The sequence below is a fragment of the Saimiri boliviensis genome, chromosome 1, assembly GCF_048565385.1.
Source record: "Saimiri boliviensis isolate mSaiBol1 chromosome 1, mSaiBol1.pri, whole genome shotgun sequence".
NCBI lineage: Eukaryota > Metazoa > Chordata > Mammalia > Primates > Cebidae > Saimiri > Saimiri boliviensis.
In genome coordinates this window covers 6,085,681-6,104,433 of record NC_133449.1, presented here as the reverse complement: position 1 = coordinate 6,104,433, position 18,753 = coordinate 6,085,681, and positions in this window count along the sequence as shown.

The following is an 18,753-nucleotide window of genomic DNA, read 5'->3' as shown; positions in this document are numbered from 1 at the left end:
ATTAGGAGGTAGTATCTTAAATATGGTAAAAGATGAGAACAGCAGGGCATTCTGACCACTGTTGAAATAGCAGCAAATAATCTTAATTTCTTTCTATGAAGATTATAAAGAGAGAACATGAACACAATTCATTCGGTAAATTAGTGATAGCAAGGATGAAGGTTTATAACCACAGTGAGAAACTAGCAGTTCCAGGCATCTGAAGGAATTTGTCATCAAACACTCCTGGCATCCGAAAGGGCCAAACTTCTGCTTACAAGGAAATGAGAACTAATGCTGTCATCAAAGTCCAGACTTGAAAAGGAAGCATCGAAAATGTTACAGAGAGGCCTCCAAACGAGGGTAAAAGACGGTAGTCTGCTTCTCTACTTGAGCATGGGAGAATTACGTCATCCTCTGGCAACCCAAAGAGAAAGGATCGTTTTAAAGAACTTTCAGTTAAAGAAAAGATGTTGCACTTTTCTTTATTTCAAGTATTTCAGTCCAAACCATTTATTAAAAGTAAGACTCTATGTGATCGGCCAACATGCGAATATGTCTTTTCAGCAGAGACATGCGTAAAATTGCAAGTTCATTCATTCAGGTAGCAATTATTTATGGAATTCTCACTCTACTCCTGGTTCCTACTGGGCGCTGGTAGTAGAATTGGTAAATAATAGAGACTTTGTTTCTTTCATCAAGAAACACACTGTGTGTGAGCAAATCTTTTAAAATGATAGTCTCAAAGGAAAAGATCTTATGAGCATAACAAGTAAATGTGTTCTGTTCATTATCTCTATATGTGCATGAAGACAAATTCCACACCGTGTATTTTTCTGAATAAAATTATTTTCTCTTTCTACCACTTTATCAACTCTTTCAGAATACTGCTTTTATATTCCAGATTCAACTGTCATTTGCATAATTCAAATGTTCAGAAATGCTTGCTAAATGCAATAGAAAGAATGAAATAAAGTCATTTTTGCTTATTTGGTTTTGGTTTTGTTTTTGAGACAGGGTCTCATTCTGTGGCTCAGACTGGAGTGCAGTGGTATGATCATAGCTCACTGCAGCCTTGGCTTCTCCAAGGGTCAGGATCACAGGGATGAGCCCCTGCGCCCAGCCGAAAGTTCTTACCTTCAAGAAGAGTTGCTGTTCAACAGGCACAAAGTTTCAAATATGTAAGCCGAATAAGTTATAGAGATCTGCTGGACAATATTGTTCTTATAGCTAATAATACCTTATTCTGCACTTAAAAATGTATTCAGAGAGTAGAACTCATGGGAAGTGCATGCTACGGTCTGAATGACAGTGTCGCCCTGAAATTCATTATGGTGAAACCTAACTCCCCACCTAGAGCGGAACTCGTGGGAGGTGATGAGGTGCAAGGCTGCAGCCCTAGTCAATGGTGTTGGTGTCCTTATACAAGAGGACTCCGAGACCGCTCTCTTCCCCTTCTACCACGTGAGGGCCCGGTGAGAAAGCACTGTCTATGAACAAGAAAATGTCCCTCACCAGACACAGAATCTGCGAGTTTCCCAGCACTTGGATCTTGGACTTCCAACCTCTAGAACTGTGAGAAATAAACTTCAGTTGTTTAAAAGCATTCAGTTTATGGTACGTTGCTATATATGCCTGCACAGTTATAAAGTGTTCTTAATGACAATTAAGAAAAAGATAATAGATTGGGAAGAATAAATGCAGGAATAAGGCATTATAAACAATGAGATTAGAGTTAAGAAAGGGTACACGTTGTAGGAACAGGGACGGCAAACTGTGTGTGTGTGTGTGTGTGTGTGTGTGTGTGTGTGTATGAGAGAGAGAGAGATGGACAGGCAGACACACACACACACACACACACAGAGAGAGAGAGAGAGAGAGAGAGTGGGGGGAGAGAGAGAGAGAGAGAGAGAGAGAGAGAATTTCATAGAGGAGATAAATTTTGAGCAGATTTATTAACAGTGAGAATAAATTTCAGGCAAAGGGAAGAAGACACATTGTCCTAAAGATTGAAATAGTGACACATTTTCCTATTGAAATAGTGACACATTTTCCTGAGAGTCCACACATGTTCTTTCTTTTCTTTTCTTTTCTTTCTTTTTTTTTTTTTTTTTTTTTGACACAGTTTCATTCTGTTACCCAAGATGGAGTGCAGAGGTGCCATCTCAACTCACTGCAACCTTCACCTCCAGGGTTCAGGCAATTCTCCTGCCTCAGCCTCCCGAGTAGCTGGGACTACAGGCAAGTACCACCAGGCCCGGCTAATTTTTGTATTTTTAGTAGAGATGGGGTTTCTCTATGTTGGCAAGGCTAGTCTTGAGCTCCTGACCTCGTGATCCACCAGCCTCAGCCTCCCAAAGTGCTGGGATCGAAGGTGTGAGCCGCCACCACACCAGGTCCCCAGGCAGTTTCTTATGAATGGACATGAAAACATTACCATCTAAATCATCACCACCCTGAGGGCTCTAAGATATTTTGGTTTTTGATTTGTGTTTTGTATATTTTTCTGTAACTAAGTAAAAATACACCCTACTGGGCTTAGTTTGCTGATTTCTCCAGCAGTGTTATTTTCTCTTAAGATTAGGGCTTAGATATGGACATGTTGCTAATGTAAAAGTTGTTGATATATTACTGTAGTGTTTCAGGGGATGAGCTTTGGGAGACCATTGAACTCGGTCTTTAGTGGTCAGGACTCTCCATTCTTGAAAGCTTGGAAGCTGGTCATAAATCTCTGGACACTTTCTGACTTGGTTGATTTGGTGGTATGCTGATGATGTAATGAGTAATATATAATCATTATTACTCCAGAAGCAGAAGACTGTTCCTACAGCCTGACAAAGACACAGGTAGGGAGTTGGATTAGGATGAAGTACAATCATTTTACGCCTTCATGCAGAAAATAACATATAAAAAGTGCTTCTCCAATAGCTGTGGCTGAGAATTACCTGTTTCCTGGAAGCAGCCTGGTGACAATATTTTTTTGCTGAATTTCAAAAGAATACCTGTAAGTAATGCCGTTATATTGACCATGATAAAATATCCAAGCAAGGCAATCACTGTGCAGAGGCTGTGTTCTGTAGCCAGGAAGTGCTGGCCTCTCTAAAACCCTTCGGAGGATTTGAGGAGAATCGCCTTTTTAAAGGTGTATTAGACAAGAGCTGGTTGAGGTTGTTTTATGCTCTGGTGAGCTTTCTGCTTTTGGTCTATCATTCCCTAGGTCCTCTCACCCTTGACTGCTGCAGATGAGAAGAATGGGAAGAGGATCGTTCCCTGGAAGGTGAGGCTGAGCCCCTCTGCCAGCCGCCCGTGGCCCAGGCAGCTGCCTCCCAGGGGCTTGGTTGGCCACAGCCCACTGGAGCCTGGCGTCTGCAGTCAGGCAGGTGTCAGAGAGGAACCATGCATTCGTGCTGCCATGGGAGGTGCCGGGAAGCACCACTGCAGGGACTTAGAAAGAGGGACCATCACCCCTTTCCAGCCGCCTACACACACACACACACACACACACACACACACACACAATCTCTCTCTCTCTCTCACATAAGCCCACACCCAAGCAGGAATCTTTCTGAACCATAATCAGAAGGGTGGTATTTTTAGACGTTGTTTCAAACGTGTTCCTCCAGGCACCTGCTTCTTCTAGGGCTCTCCTGCTTTCACTCTCCACAGCATTTTCCACCCCTCAGGCCCCAGATCTCTTGCTGCAGACACAGGCTTCAAGCTTGGTGCCTGGTGATGGGGAGGGAGGCAGGAGAGCCTTAGGGTCACCTGGTGCTTCCGTCCCAGCTCCCTCCTTTACTGACCTGGTGACCTTCGGTGAAGCACTCAGCGTCTCTGCATCCGAGTTTCTTCAGCTGTGGTTTGGGGATGACACCACCTACCAACCTCAGGGGTGGTCATGAGGGCTGCGAAGCATCTTGAAAGTGTTCCTGGCATATAAGACAATCTCAGTCTTTGCTTTGATGAGCATTTTCCGAGCTCTTCTTAGTCATGGGAATAAAGATTAGTATCTCTCCTTCCCTCCTAGGGTCCTCACCCAGTCCCAGCTCTGGAGATGCATCCACTGCCTCAGCACAGCTGGCTGGGATCTTTGGTTCCCATCCTTGTGATCTGGAGCCCCGAGGGAGAGCTGTGCCCTGGAACACCTGCCTGTGCCATTCTAACCATGCCCTGACTCCACCCAATTATGAACGGAGGCTTTGCCTTGGCCCTACCACAAAAATGTTGATGGCTTCTCCAGGCTCATTCTGGGAGAAGGAGACATTCTGTTCTGAATTTTGGCTTTGTGGGGCTTTTTCTGTCTTTTCTTGTTTTAGTCAGAATTTCCTCTAAAAGCAGGAATCATATCTTGACTACACTCATTGATCAAGAATTTTCTGTTTATAGAAAAATCAGAAACACACACACACACACACACACACACACACACGATGGTCAATAAATTATTGCTCAGTAAAATAACATGAAAATGACATTAAAATGAGGTTTTCAAAGAATGCTTAGCTGAATAGGAAAATGCTAATGATATAATTTAAACAAAACAGATAGGATGTAAAATTGTATATTTAACATTATTTTATGCACAAATGATTAAATGAATAGAAATACATGGATACTTATTTGGTGGTGAATAATAGGTCATTTCTATAGTCTTCATAATTTCCTATTCTTTTCCAACATTTTAAAAGTGAATTTCTAGTACTTTAATAATTTGAGACAAAAAAAGCAATGAATAGTGCTATTTTTAGGAAATCTGAATAAAAGTCATTTATATAATCCCTCTGGGGACGTAGCGTTATCTGTACTCCCCATTCATCAGACTGAAAACCTTCTAACTCTGATATCATTGGAGGAATCCTTTGAAGAACTGCAATGCAAATTTGGAGAATTTGTTGTGGTGACTCTCACAACACTTGTCTGTAACGTGAGGGTGCCTGAAACTCTGATTCCCACTTCCAGCCAGGGCTAACTCTTCATTGACAGGGCTCTCTCCAGCTGCTTCTTTTCCATGCTTCCAATTTATCCCTGGATTCCAAACCTCTTCATCCTTAGAATGGAGGGCAATAGAGGGTGTCTACGTCGAGCTCAGAGTGAAAATATGCGTCAACCCTGTGCGACCAGGGATGTTTGTCTGGTGGCCTGAGGTAACACAGCACATCACCTGGTACTGAGATGAAATGTAGTGACATCATCAGACTGGTGTGACTGACAGAGCCGTACAGTCACACCAAAAGGACAGTAGTCTTACCCATTTCTCCTGTATTTTGGAATGACCTTTCTTTTCCTTCCACATGATATAGCCCAGAGATAAACCTATTTTAAAAGGTTCAGGTTGTGCTTTCTTGATATTGCTTATATGCACTGAAATCAATGAAATCATCTTTAGGTATTAAATGATCAGGAATTGATATTTTGAAAAAATAAATACATGGAGTGGAAAAAATGCACGGGTGGAACAAAGCTTGCCCTTTTCCTTCTGGGATTTTGGGCTGATCAGGGTTTGAGGGAACAGGAACCCCCGGGGTATCTCCCTTGTCCTGATGAGTTCCTTAGCCCCTGTGGAGTGCCTCCAGTCCGAGTCTTGTGCCAGGCACTTAGCACTCAGGGTGGATGGTCGTGGTGTCTTTATTGGTTATACACTGCCTCATATTGTGAATGACATGATATAAAACTTACTGAAGACAGAAATAAAGCATGAGGTGCTCATCAGAGTTTCTGTGCTAACCTGGTTGGCAGGGGGAATGTGGTGGTGGTGTTGACAGGGAAGGAACTGGATAGGAACGAGAAAGCCAGGCTGAGCTGGAGTTTAGAGCAGCGTAGCCTGTGTCCAGTGGGCATGTGCTGCCCTGTTGCATGTTTGGGGATGTGCCCTTGACCTGAGCAGCTCTTGCAGTGTGTTATCAGAGCTGCAGTTTCCATCAAAGGGAGGAATGGACAGAAGTCCCTGCTTTGGTTTCATCATGGAGCTTATGTGTGATCCTGAGAGCATCCTCCTCTTGAGGCATTAACCTCTCACCTCCTGCCTGTGGCTCCCTTCTGGTTGTTGCAATTTTGGCATGCCCAAAATATCCTAGTTTAGCACAACCCAGAAGTGGGGGACTACAAATGCACAGCCCAGAAGTGGGGGGCTACAGATATCTGACAGATAAACTCGTCCATCTTTCTCCCTGCAGAGGGATGGTCCTGAGAAACGATTCCCAGAGCGTCAGCTTCCCCAGGCACCTGCAGCCTGTCTGCACTCGATGTCTTCCAGCTTCACAGCGCAACTCCTCTGACTTGACTTCTTTTCTGCTACGCTCCTTTCTTCCCTCAATCTTGCTCCTTAAGGTTGTGCTAAGTCTCCTCAGACTCTGGGAATCTAAGCTAAGAAGCTGCTTCCTAGATGGTGCCTTCTTTCTGTGTTCTCAGGTGGTGGAAGACACAGGAGGCTCCCTGCAAACCCTTTTACAAGGGCGCTAATGCTGCAGCCTAATCAACTCCCGAAGGCCTTCCCTCTTAGCTCCACCACAAAAGCGATTTAGTGTCCTGTGAATTTTGGAGCGTGGTTCGAGCATTAGAGCACAATATCAGCCTTTTATAGTTCTCTCCTTTCCCCGGACAACCCTGTCCTGGCTCCCACACCCAGGTTACTACTTAACTTGTTTGGTTTCTCAGAAATCCCAACTATTTGAAGGACCCATGGGAATTTGCAAGCATTTTGGCTCAGGATGAGAAAAGCAGGCTGAAGGGGAATGTCTGGTACCGGGCTAAAGAGAAAAGGACAGACAACTGTGAATATATGGAAATCCAAAGAATAGATAATATTATACCTTTTATTATAATAAAAATTCTTATATTTCAGGTAAATATTAATGTGTTTCAGGGAAACAGCCTGAAAGTCGACGGCGAAGGCAGTGCTTGGGTGAGAAACGGGAGAGGCTGATGGTGTCGGACACACCTGGGCTTGCGCTGAAAATGACTCCCTGACTATCCCCATAAAATAGTTGGATTTGCCAAAATAAATGCAACGTCTCTCTCAGGTTTCCCTCTGAACTCGCTCGTGGCATAATCTCCCTTCAGCAAACGACGAGGAATGAACGCAGAGGAGAGGACTGCTGTGAGAACTGTTTTTCCTGCACACGTGCAGCCCGCGTGCCCTTGAAGACTCGCGATGCCAATTATGCCCCTATGCCCCGTTAGAAGCAGGAGCGGCTCTAGATCCGAGAAGGATCACAGAGAACGATGGGATCGCACCAATGTCTGAATAGGAGAAAAGTGATGGCAGGAAGCAGCCATATTATTTAAAGTTTAAATATACCATGTTAAGTACTGGAAAGTACAGCAAAAAGGACTGAAAAAGTCATGAATCAAGTCACAACATGCTGAAGCACTTGACACAGCACCGGGACAAGCGCCCCTTCTGACCTGCAGCCTTCCTGCATCCAAATCACTTTTTCCTAGAGCCGGGCAGCTTGGAGGTCCACATTTTTCCCTGGGTCATCCAAAGCCCCCTGGATTTTTCCTCCCAAGCAGCGAGAGGCCATCCAACTGCCTGACATGCTTTGTTTGGTATGTTGGAAATCCTGAAAGGAGAAATCAGTAACACTGAGTTTGAGTTCCTGCCAGCAGATGTCCTTCTCCATCAAATCAAAGGCAAAGGGACCCAGGCCCACTCTTCCTGTTTTCAATTTCCTGAGCCTTGGCTCTCTGGGGGTCCCTGCAGCTCTTGGGGGATTGGGCTTGTTGCCAGGCAGCTTCCAAGGCCGGCTCCCTCCTGGCTCAGGCACTGATGGAGTTCTTGACCACCAGGGTTAATGGAGTCCACCTGGCATGGCAGGTCTGGCAGGAGCCCCCTGGGGGATGCACGTCAGTGGGAAGGAGAACCTGCTTTCACTCTCCGAGCCTGGGGCAGGGCTGGAGGAAGGTGCCCCCCTTATTACAACTGAGATTTGAGGGAGTGTCACTCTGATTGTCCTGAATCATTGAGACTCTATCCTGGAGAAGCACTTCCCTCCAGCCAGCAGTTTGAGGACCAGATGGGGGCAGTTGGCCCAGGGCCACCAGACACCATTGGACGGAGGCCCACACTGGGTAGATGCATCTTCCCCCAGGCCCTCAACCAGCCCCTTGGAAGCTTGGAGAGGATCGTTTAGGTGATAAATGGCCAGGAGAGAGAAGCACAGGGGAAAATTCCCTCTGACTTGGCCTAGATCTCCGCTGCTGCAGAAGGAAATACTGCAGGCAGACTTCATGGCAAGCCTCAGGGAGGATTTATTTGCATTGGGGGAGGTGGGATTGTGTCGTACGTCATAATTAATACCAATGAATTTTCTCTTTAAGTCAAGAATTTTTGTTTGTTATCGAGCCTTCTGTTAGATTAAACTGAAATCCCCAAAAAGAGAAGATAAGAGAAATATCCCTATTTTATATTGAGAAAAATGTGACATATGTAGTTTATGTGAGAAGCTAGAGTCAAGGAGAACGTGGAGTGGGTAGCCGGTAGGATCTGGTTGAGTATAAAAGTAAAGAAGCAAAGAAAAAAATATATGATCAACATTTATTATGTGTGTACTTACAAAATGCAGACTTTACACTAGGGAAATTTACACATCTTTTCTTCTTTAAAGCTCTGGGCTGTTCTTTAAGGTTGTAATTATTAACTTTGTTTTAGATATTTGGACCCGATGCTAACAGGTTAAGTACATTACTAATATGAGAAAGCTAATAAGTGTCTAATATGACAAAGATAATAAGTAGTATTTGAACACATCTGTCTGAATCTACCTCATAAAAATAAGGAACACTGTGCCCAACCCCAGGCCTGGAACGTGCCACCTCTGATTCTTTGATAATTCATCTCTAGCCATCCTTCACATTTCAGCTTGTATACTGAATTTCTGCAATTTTTAACGGAACTTCCACAATTCCCCTGAACACTTTCTTCATTTTCCTTATTGCAGTTGGGGATTTTTTATTTAGTTGCGTAAGCTTCTTTTTTGTTTAGTATTTGTTGGTGATTATATCTTTTTTTGATGATTGCTATATTCTTAATGTCTAGCCTATAACAAAAAGCATGTCCTAAAGTGAATGAATGAATGAATGAATGACAGCTATGTAGCACTGATGATCTGGAGTCCATACTCGGCCTTAATAGTGCTTTTGTGCATTTGCAGAACTGGTTATGACTCTCACACAAGTCAGGCTTTGATTTCTGATCCTGTCCTGGGAAAACAAAATCCAGCGTTGATGCTGCCTGGTCATCTCCCTAAATTATCTAATGTACATTTCATCCATAAAACATTCACTAGGCTAAAATCCTCATTCATCTTCATTCTCACTGTGTATCAAGTCATATATGCTCAGTTATTAGTAATAAATACCCAAAGCATTAAATATATAGCTCGACAATCTGCTATATTACTTACATAATAGTATTGTGGTGGGCATATATGTTAATAAATAACAATGCAATATTATTAGTGATCACTTATACTTGCAAAACGATAAATTATTCAGGAGTCTCTTAATGCTTGCATGTAATATTATATTAAATGGAAACTATCAAAGGTATATTTCATTCAGAGCAGACTCTCAACATTTGTACTTTTGACAGGTCCAATCATCTCACTCTGACTTTATGATTAAAGGAGACTCAATGTCACCGAAATTCAAGTTAACTCTGTAAATTGCTAAGGACATGATGAGCTTTCCCAGAATCTCCTAATGCCATGTGTTCACAGAACACGTACTTGAAATGTATGGGAAACCAACTTCCAGGCTTTCTCAGAGGTACTTAAAAGGGACACTCAGTCCCAAATGTTAGAAAGAGAATTTGCCAGATGACCACAGCATATGTTCCACTGATTTCCACAATCTGGAAAATTATTTTCAGGTCACAGAACAATTTTGCATGGTTCTATTCTCAAAATCAGAGTTGGTGGTTTAGCACCAGAGAATACTTTTTTTCACACTAAAATTTTGATGGGGAAAGATCTAAAGGTTTTTGAGCACTCACTATTTGCCATGTATTTTACTTCTTGTTTTCTTTAAACACAATTCTGAGATACCAGCTTTAATGTACAATCATGCTAAAGCCAAATAAACAGTCTTAGAGCCACTGAATAGCTCTTGCCAAAAGGTCTAGAGACATGGCAAGGTAGACACTTGAACCCAGATTTACCTTGGGTCAAAACTTATGTTCTTTCCATTACATCCCACGTCAAACCAAGGAAGAAAATTATGCCTTTCCCATCACTTCCCTTTGTCAGTACTTTGGGTACTATTTTCTTTCCATCACAAATATATATCCAACTTTCTGTTGTATGCCAATGACTGTGTCATACTCGGGGAAACCATGGGAACAATCAAGATTTGGTGTCTTCTTCTGTGAACATTTAAATAATTTAGAAACTTTGATCTACTCACTTCCTGTTTTTCTAAGTGAAGTTAGACTTCACAGGATTGGCTTTGCTTCTTTAACTATGACACTGGGATTGAGCTTACTCCTGGCCATGGAATGATACCCCTGTGATTCCACTGATATTACTTTTGCCAAAGCATCCAAACTCCTCAGTTCAAAGTCTGAGACCTGGTTTTCTGAGTTGGAGTCCAGCTTTGCAGAGTGACGGGATTTCTGTCTTACTGTTGGGTTTGCAGTCTTTCGAATTTTTAGTAAACTTCTGCTTCCTAAGCCAGAAGTGCTGCCCCAGGGATCCCCGGGAGGCCTGGGTGCAAAGCCCCTCTGCCACCTGGTGACAGGCGCAGGAACTGCTCCATCCTTGAATTCTGAGTCCTGGAACAAAGCCCGACAGTGATGTATTTGATTTTTGAAAAATATTATTAATTTTATTTAATTGCATTTGTACTCAGTGAAGCAGCCCTGTCACCCTCCGTCTTATTTTTAGAAAGTCTCGGTGTCCAGGTGACGTTGCCTAAGTCTTTGAGGACATGAGGAAAGTCAGTCCAAGGGCACAGGCCTCTCTTTTCACCTCTGGCTTTCTATTTACTCCTGTCAGTTTGCTTTCAGAACAGTCCCTGAGGACATAAGAAACTGTGAATTTACCTTTATGACCAAAGAACATTCTTAAGCTTTGGTTTACAAATGGAACCCTTTGGGAAATGGCGAAAGAGAAGTGAAAGTTTTCTTAAAGAAATCTCTTAGTCTTCAGGTTTAAGATTCACCTGATAGCATGAGTGGCTACGACTGATACAGTTGTTTCTAGGTTACCTCCTCTCCACCTTTCTCCAGATCCAGGGTGCTGTAACTTGACTATATATTGGATACATACACTTGGGTAATACTTATTAAACTTGGAGAAGTCTAATGAGCAGCCAATGTGAGTCTAGGCCCAGAATACTCAAAACAAAAGTAAAAGGCACTTGGATGCACTCTTGTTTGAGGGAAGACCACTAATTAGAAAACTTTACAAGATTCAAATGCGGTAACCCATGTCTGAATTTATTAAAATCTTAACCTACAATTATTGGCCCTAGTAATAATCAAATACATCTTTAACATACTATACTAACTTTAAACATCTCAAATTCACAGTTTGTCACTACAATTTTTGCATTTCTGAAAATGTATATGAGAAAAAAAAGAGTATATAATGGAAAAGACCTTTAGATCTACCCAGAGTTCTCACTGAAACAGGTCTGATGGATTGCGTGTAGAAATAATGAAAGAAGTGGATGGCAGGCGGCCGTGGGTGCTTAAGGTCTTGAAAGTATCTTGCAGATTTTGCCACCTTTATAAGGTTTCTGGTCTTTGTCTACTTAACATATTTTGAGTTATACAGCTATTTGGATTTTCATTCTATTCCATTATTTATATTTAACAAAAATACTTAAAAACAGGTACTTATTTTTAATATTTTAATGCTAACAAATAAAACATTGTATTGACAACAACGTTTTGCACTTTCTTATTGAAGACATCCAGGGAGTAAAGATAGTGCGTGTGAACAAAACAATTCCACCAAGTATCTAAAAGACGTGTGTTTATAGATATTCAGCCATCTTCAAAGAAGCATTTATATGATTTGTAATGTTATATGCATACAAGATGAGAAACAAATATTAAAAGTGAAGAATTCATATAGTTAAAAGTAGCAATTAAGCAGATGGTGCCGGGCAACCAGGCCCCAAATTTAGTGATTATTATAGGATATATACAAGTTAAAATTAATCAATTATCCAAAATTACAATTAAAAACACCTTCTAAACAATACTTTTTAAGTTGGGAAGGGATAACACGGGGAGAAATGCCAGATACAGGTGACGGGGATGGAGGCAGCAAACCTCATTGCCGTGTATGTACCTACGCGACAATCCTGCATGTTCCTCACATATACCCCAGAACCTGAAGTGCAATACAATATAAAACAAAAACAAGCAAAAAACCAAAATCAATAAACAAATAAATACAAAAAAAAAAGCAGCTTTTTAAAAAAAGAGAGAGAGAGAAAAAAAAAGTGTGGATTTCCTCAAGATGGCACATTATATTCATGGCCTAGTTCTGTTGAGTTTTTAGTTGGCAACCCCAGCAATTTGGTCATTTCTCCATAGATTAAAGCATTTTGAAGGCAAGTGACTAGGATTGCACTGAGCAGGGGACATCAGGAAAAGATTCCCTTGTCTCCCAGCTCATTCTGGGGCATTGTGGGTAATACTTGTCCCCAGAGATGGGAAGTTACTTCCTACTTCCTACTTAGTTACTTGTGACTGGAAAGTCATGTGTTTGTTCTGATTTTTGCTTTTTTTTTTAATGGAGAAGAAAACAGTAGAGGTAAATTTTAGATCTGATCCATCTCTGATTTAGATCTCATTCATCTCTCAGAGAATAAACAAACAGACCAAAAAACAAAATCCACCAAAACAACTCCCAATAACTAACAGATTCTGAAGGCTAATGTATTGGACCTTCTGTGCCCCCAGTTCCAGTAGAAGAGGAAAGGGTAGAAAAAGTGGACAGAAACTAAAATTTATGGAGCAGCTGAAATGTTCCAGATTCTATGCTAAGTTTCTCATGCTCATGATTTTATTATGGTCTTAAATTAACCTTTCAAGAAAAATGTTATCTCTGCCTCACAAATCAAGGGATTGAGCCTCAGAGAGGTTAAGCAACTTGCAAAATGCCTCATAGTCAAAATGCAGGCAATCTTTTATTTGAAACTAGGTGGATTTCACTGAAGTTCACACTGCATTCTCCAGGCAAAGACTGAAGATGGAGGAAGAGAACAGCATATTAACAAAAGTCCCCATGTTATGTTCCTGTTTGTCTCAGCTAATGATGGGTTCCAAGCTCCTTTGTACTGCACGTGTGACTTTTATGTCCATGGCTCGACACCTCATTAAATATATAATAGCTCCTTGGGATATGAGATCATTACCATGTCACACATCTGTAGATCCTCGGAAGATGGTCTTGCTCAGTGCAGCTCAGCAAGTAATGAGCACAGCCAGTAGGTTGGCTGTCAACTCCTTTCCTTTTCAGGATAGACATGTTTTACTATAAACCTGCCCATGTTATTGCTGTTTGAATTCATGAAAAGCTGGTGCCCTTGGCAAGTGAGCTCAGGAGGAAACATCACCGACGTCTCCGCCTCCCGTTCTCATGCGGCAGCAGAGGGGAGCTAGTGGGGAGAAGCACACACTGTGACCTTCCTGGTATTGAAACGATGCTGTTGATACCTCTTGTTCTACCTTAGTTTCCACGTGACATAATCCTGTCTCCGCCAGCATCACACTTAGAGATGAGTTGAACGGACAATCACACTTTTAACCTTCCTGTTATCCATTGTTAACAAAAATTAAAATGCAATAAGTATCTATATATTCCCGCAAAAATGTGAAACTTGGGACAAGAAGGAACTTCAAGGAAGAGAACACACGATTAAGTTGTGTTGACACAGATCTGAATAAACAATGACTGGCAAACACACATGGACTCTGGAATAACCACTGCGACACACTGTGATGGAGTCACGGAGTGTCTAGAGTTGTCCTTCTGCTGGTTTTTTCAAAAATGTTAAAATTGTACTCACTCTTTTTTTGGTTTTCATTCAAGTTAGTAACCTCTATCAGAAAGCTTTGCCTTGCACATTCCACGGGATTTAGAAGCTTATTGGTGTCTGACGCATCACTCCATGGTACCTGTGAAAGAACTCACCACACTGCAGAGGAAGCATCAGATCCTTCACCAGTTTCTCCAAATGTCTGAAAGTATTTGTGAGTTTTTCTAGTGCATGGTAAATCTTGTCACCTTGGAAATGGCCAATTAAATGTGTTGAAGTGAATGTCAAACTAAGGACCATCTTGGGTTTTATTGGATTTGTCACAATAGATACCAAACGTAATATGAGAATTATTTAAAGATATTTTGGAAATATTTGTCACTTACCCAGGCTTATGCTATTGCTTGTTTTCCTATAACACCTAAAATTATATGTATATTATGTGTTTTGACCTTAAGTGCTGAAATATTCAGTTTTTCATTGGCCAAATTTAGGAGATTAGAGTTAAGAAACATGTTTTGAAAAAAGGGTCCTCAGATCATGAAAGCCTGGGAGTCAGTCCCCTGATCTGAATATTCTGCCCTTTGCTAAAGAGGGTGAGGCTGAGCAGAGGAACTTAGCAGCAGAGATGTACTCTGGCCAATTACCTTCCTGACAGATATTAGGAAGAAAGTGTCTCTGTGATAGGTACTTTGTCCAGATTCCTGAATCTGATCAATGTGGGTAAGAAGGTGACTAATCAATGAGAGCTGAATGAAAGACATTTTATTATTCAAGGTTGTGATAAGATTTGGCCACTTGCAAAAAAGGAAACCCTCAAATAATGTTGATCAAAAGGAGATTTATATACCAGATTCATTTAAATTTCTGACTTTGAAAATATTCTACTGGAATCTGATATAAAGAAAAGTCAGGGATATACGATATTGGCACAGAGTTAGTAGAGAGTTAAAATTCATTTTTTAGCTGCACTATCTGCCTAAACTGCCCTTAACAAGATCATTTTTTATACATGAAATTTTGCACCTCATTACCCCTAATTACATCCTTTTAACAGCATTCTTTGAAAATGCAGACTGAACAACGTAGAATAGAAAATACTTATCTTTCTTCTATTCCTGTTAATTGTTGAGTCTTATTCTTAAATCTGACTTCAGCATTTAGCTCTTTCTTTCCAAACTAAAATGTTTCATTCTCATCTAAACTTCAGAGACTTTTCTTTTTGGGAACAGCGAAAGAAGCATACCATTTTAAGGAGTAGAGCAGAAGCATTTTCTTTTCCACTCCTGTAACACCTTCTTTCTACCTTACTGTATCATATGATTACACAGGAACCATTTTGGCTTCAGGATTATAAACTGATGAAGGACAGAAACAATATTGTATAGATCTTTTGAATCCTTATAGTATCTAAATTGGTGCCTTGAGTAGAGTATGCAACTAATAAGTTTTTATTGAACATGATGACAGTAAACAGGACATCTTGTATTATCTTGAATATTTTCAAATATTAGAAGTGTTCTCAAATTTTGTGATTATTTCTGCTTTCCTTAGCTTCTTTAAGATTGTTTACTCCATAAAGGCCTTCACAGTTTTTCCAACCATTTCCTTATGTCAGTCTAACAAATATTTGAAGATAATTATATTGTGCTTCTGAGTATTTTTTATATACCATTCCCCTTAACCTAAGTTTCTTCATGTTTTGCTTTTAAATTTAATTATCCTGATTGTTCTTTTCTAGGCATTCATCTATATCTATATGTGTGTGTAGAGAGATAGATAAATAGATGTGAAAATACCTGTTAAATATATCTTAGTAAGCAGAATTCAAAATTGGATCTAGTAATCTGAGGGTATCTGTTTAGCTAAAATAAATGGAACTATAATTGCTATTGTTCTTATATATTCTTCCAGTGATTCTAGTAATATTACCAACATATATGTGGCTACTTTTAAAATCACATAATTCAGTTAAATCAAAGTAATATTGATTTCAATAAAATCCTAGCTTTTTAAGGCTAGATTACCACTATCTTATCCTTGCATTTGTTTATGGGAGACTTAAATATGATAAATAGATAGATAGAGAATGCTGAATATGTTGAGAATATTTATTTCACAATATGACATATGTGATCTAATTCTTCAACCACTTTGTAATATAAATACATTTTTTATTCTTATTATACAAAGAGGAAATTGAGGCTTAAGAAGATAAGTTTACATGAGTAGCTAATAAGGCCTGAATTGTGTTCTTAAGAAAATTTTCCCTGAATCCTGAGCTGCTAAACACTTTTCCACAGTCATCTCTATGCCTGAAGAGATGTTCTTGGAGTCACATATGTCTGCCTTTCACTGGTGTTTCATAAATGTCTTGCCACCAGAAAAATGCCTAATTTAATCAGATATACTTGAGGATATTTGCAGAAGTCTATAAATGTGTTCTGTTGGAAATACTGGGCCAGGGGGTTGAGAATGGGGGTTCTTCCTTCCATCTCCAGGTAATTCAGAGAGTTCTCCACTGACAATTTCTTCCTAACTGAATCTACTGTAAGTCTTAAGAATATTTTTTTTTCTAAGAGGAAAGTTTTGATGCGAGTCCTACATTTTGGTGGGAGTATTTGTGGACAAGTAGAATCTTGAGTCTTCTCTTAAAACTGATTACTTGACCACTATCCTTTCTGCACAAATGCAGGGAGAGCTCTGTGCTACTGTTACAATGATGTCTTCTTATTGGGCTGAAAGGGTTGTATAAACCATCTTGTTGAAAGTGCTAATGAGTGTATATTTATATTTTCAGGGGAGTATCAAGTTTCCTTCCCCTGATCTTTTGCACAGAACTAAATAAAACACATCTGGGAAACAGACTTATAGAACAAGGTTGAATTATCTCAATTTAGAAATTGATTTGAAAAAGAAAAGGATTTGAGAAAGAAAGAGAAAGAAAATCAAGAATTTGGTTTGGATTAGAATAAATAACATTGTCCTGAAGGTCAGATCACATGTGTTTAATGATCAACTCACCTCCACCCTTTTAAAGTTTTGTTCCTAGAATATTAAGATGCATCAGACACCATGTCCAAGGCCCCCAGAACTTGAGACTTACATCTCAAAGGTTATCACATCCCCTGTCTTGCAGATTTCTTGTAGAGAACCACACCTGTTTCATAAGACTGGTTCTGATAAGTCCTTTAATTTCTGGTGTCTAATCAGTTACTATTAGATGCGAAACCTTGAGTTTATGTTTTAATCACAGACTTCAGCTCATACTTTCTCAATTATAACACTAAGAATCGTCCTTTGAATAATAATTTTATATCAAACTTAGAGACAACACAAGAACAACTTTTCTTTTTTGCCATTCTATTTACAGTTAAAATATCTTGTGTGTATGTGTCAGAGAGAGGATGGAAGGAGGAGGAAAGGGAGAGAATGATAACAAAGCTGGATTTGGTAAGAAAAAAATTGTTATATGACAAAGGAACCATGGGCACCAATATCTACTATACACAAAGGATTAAAGAGAGTCCTGAGGGCTAGGCAGGAGAAATCACCGTAGTGATCCTAACCTGTGCCTCAGTTTATCCTGCAGAAGTTAACTAGGCTGCAGCCAGAGCAATACAGTAAGTAATCACCAAGTCATGTTCATGAACTCACTTGACTCCTCTGAAACATGTGGTGAAGATATTTGAGGCATTATCAAACACCTGGAGATTTCAGTTCCTCATTTCTTGCTCATGTGATTTATTAACGGTTCTGTTAATGCAGATAGAATGCAGCACCAAATTACAGCAGATGAAGGGGCTGAATGCTCTGCAGCCTATGCTATTCAGAGTGCAGAATGTCTGCAACCTAGTTGATCATTTTTGAATCATCAGCTCCATCTTTATGTTAAATTAACAATTTAACAGCTGCTTTCATCAAAGTTCTTTTGTGTCTACCAACATGATACTGTAATTTTTTTTTCTTAAATGCAATTTTCAAAATCATTTCTGTGTCTTTTCAGTCCCAGATTACTGATTTGCATGTTTGATCAATTTGTATACAAATGTTCAGGCATTTATACACCATGTAGGGAGCATGAAACACCCTGTCGGGCTCTAGAGAATAATTTGATCCATCTCATCAATCACTTACTTAAATTTCTTAGTCATTAAAGATAGGTATTAAATGAAGGCAGTACAATATGACTAAGCTTAGGTAGACTGTTTCCTAAGTGGGAGATATTGTAAACAAAAAGATGTTCACAAATTCCGGTAAGTGGGAATACTGAAAATTGAATCCTATTTGTCATAGAAAACACATACATTTGGGCCTTTTGTGTTAGTCTGCTTGGGTCATGATACCAAAATACTATAGACTGGCTTAAACAATGGAAATTTATTTCTCATAGTTCCAGAGGCTGGGAAGTTCAATACCGAGTTGCTAGCCAATTGATTCTCTCTCAGGGTCCCCTTCTTGGTGTGTAGATGACCACCTTTTCATGACATCCTTGGTGAATGCACACACACACACACACACACACACACACACACACACACAGAGAGAGAGAGAGAGAGAGAGAGAGAGAGAGAGAGAGAGGAAAATGTTTGGGTGTCTCTTCTCTTAAGGACATTAATCCCATCAGACCAGGGCCCTCATCTAAATCTACTTATTTCCCAAAGGTCCCATCTGCAAACATCGTGGTGTCCGGGCTGAGGACTTCAACATATGAATTTCGGAAAGGACATAGTTCGTCTCCAACACCTTTTATAACAATTCAGTCTGCAGAACTTTTCAAAT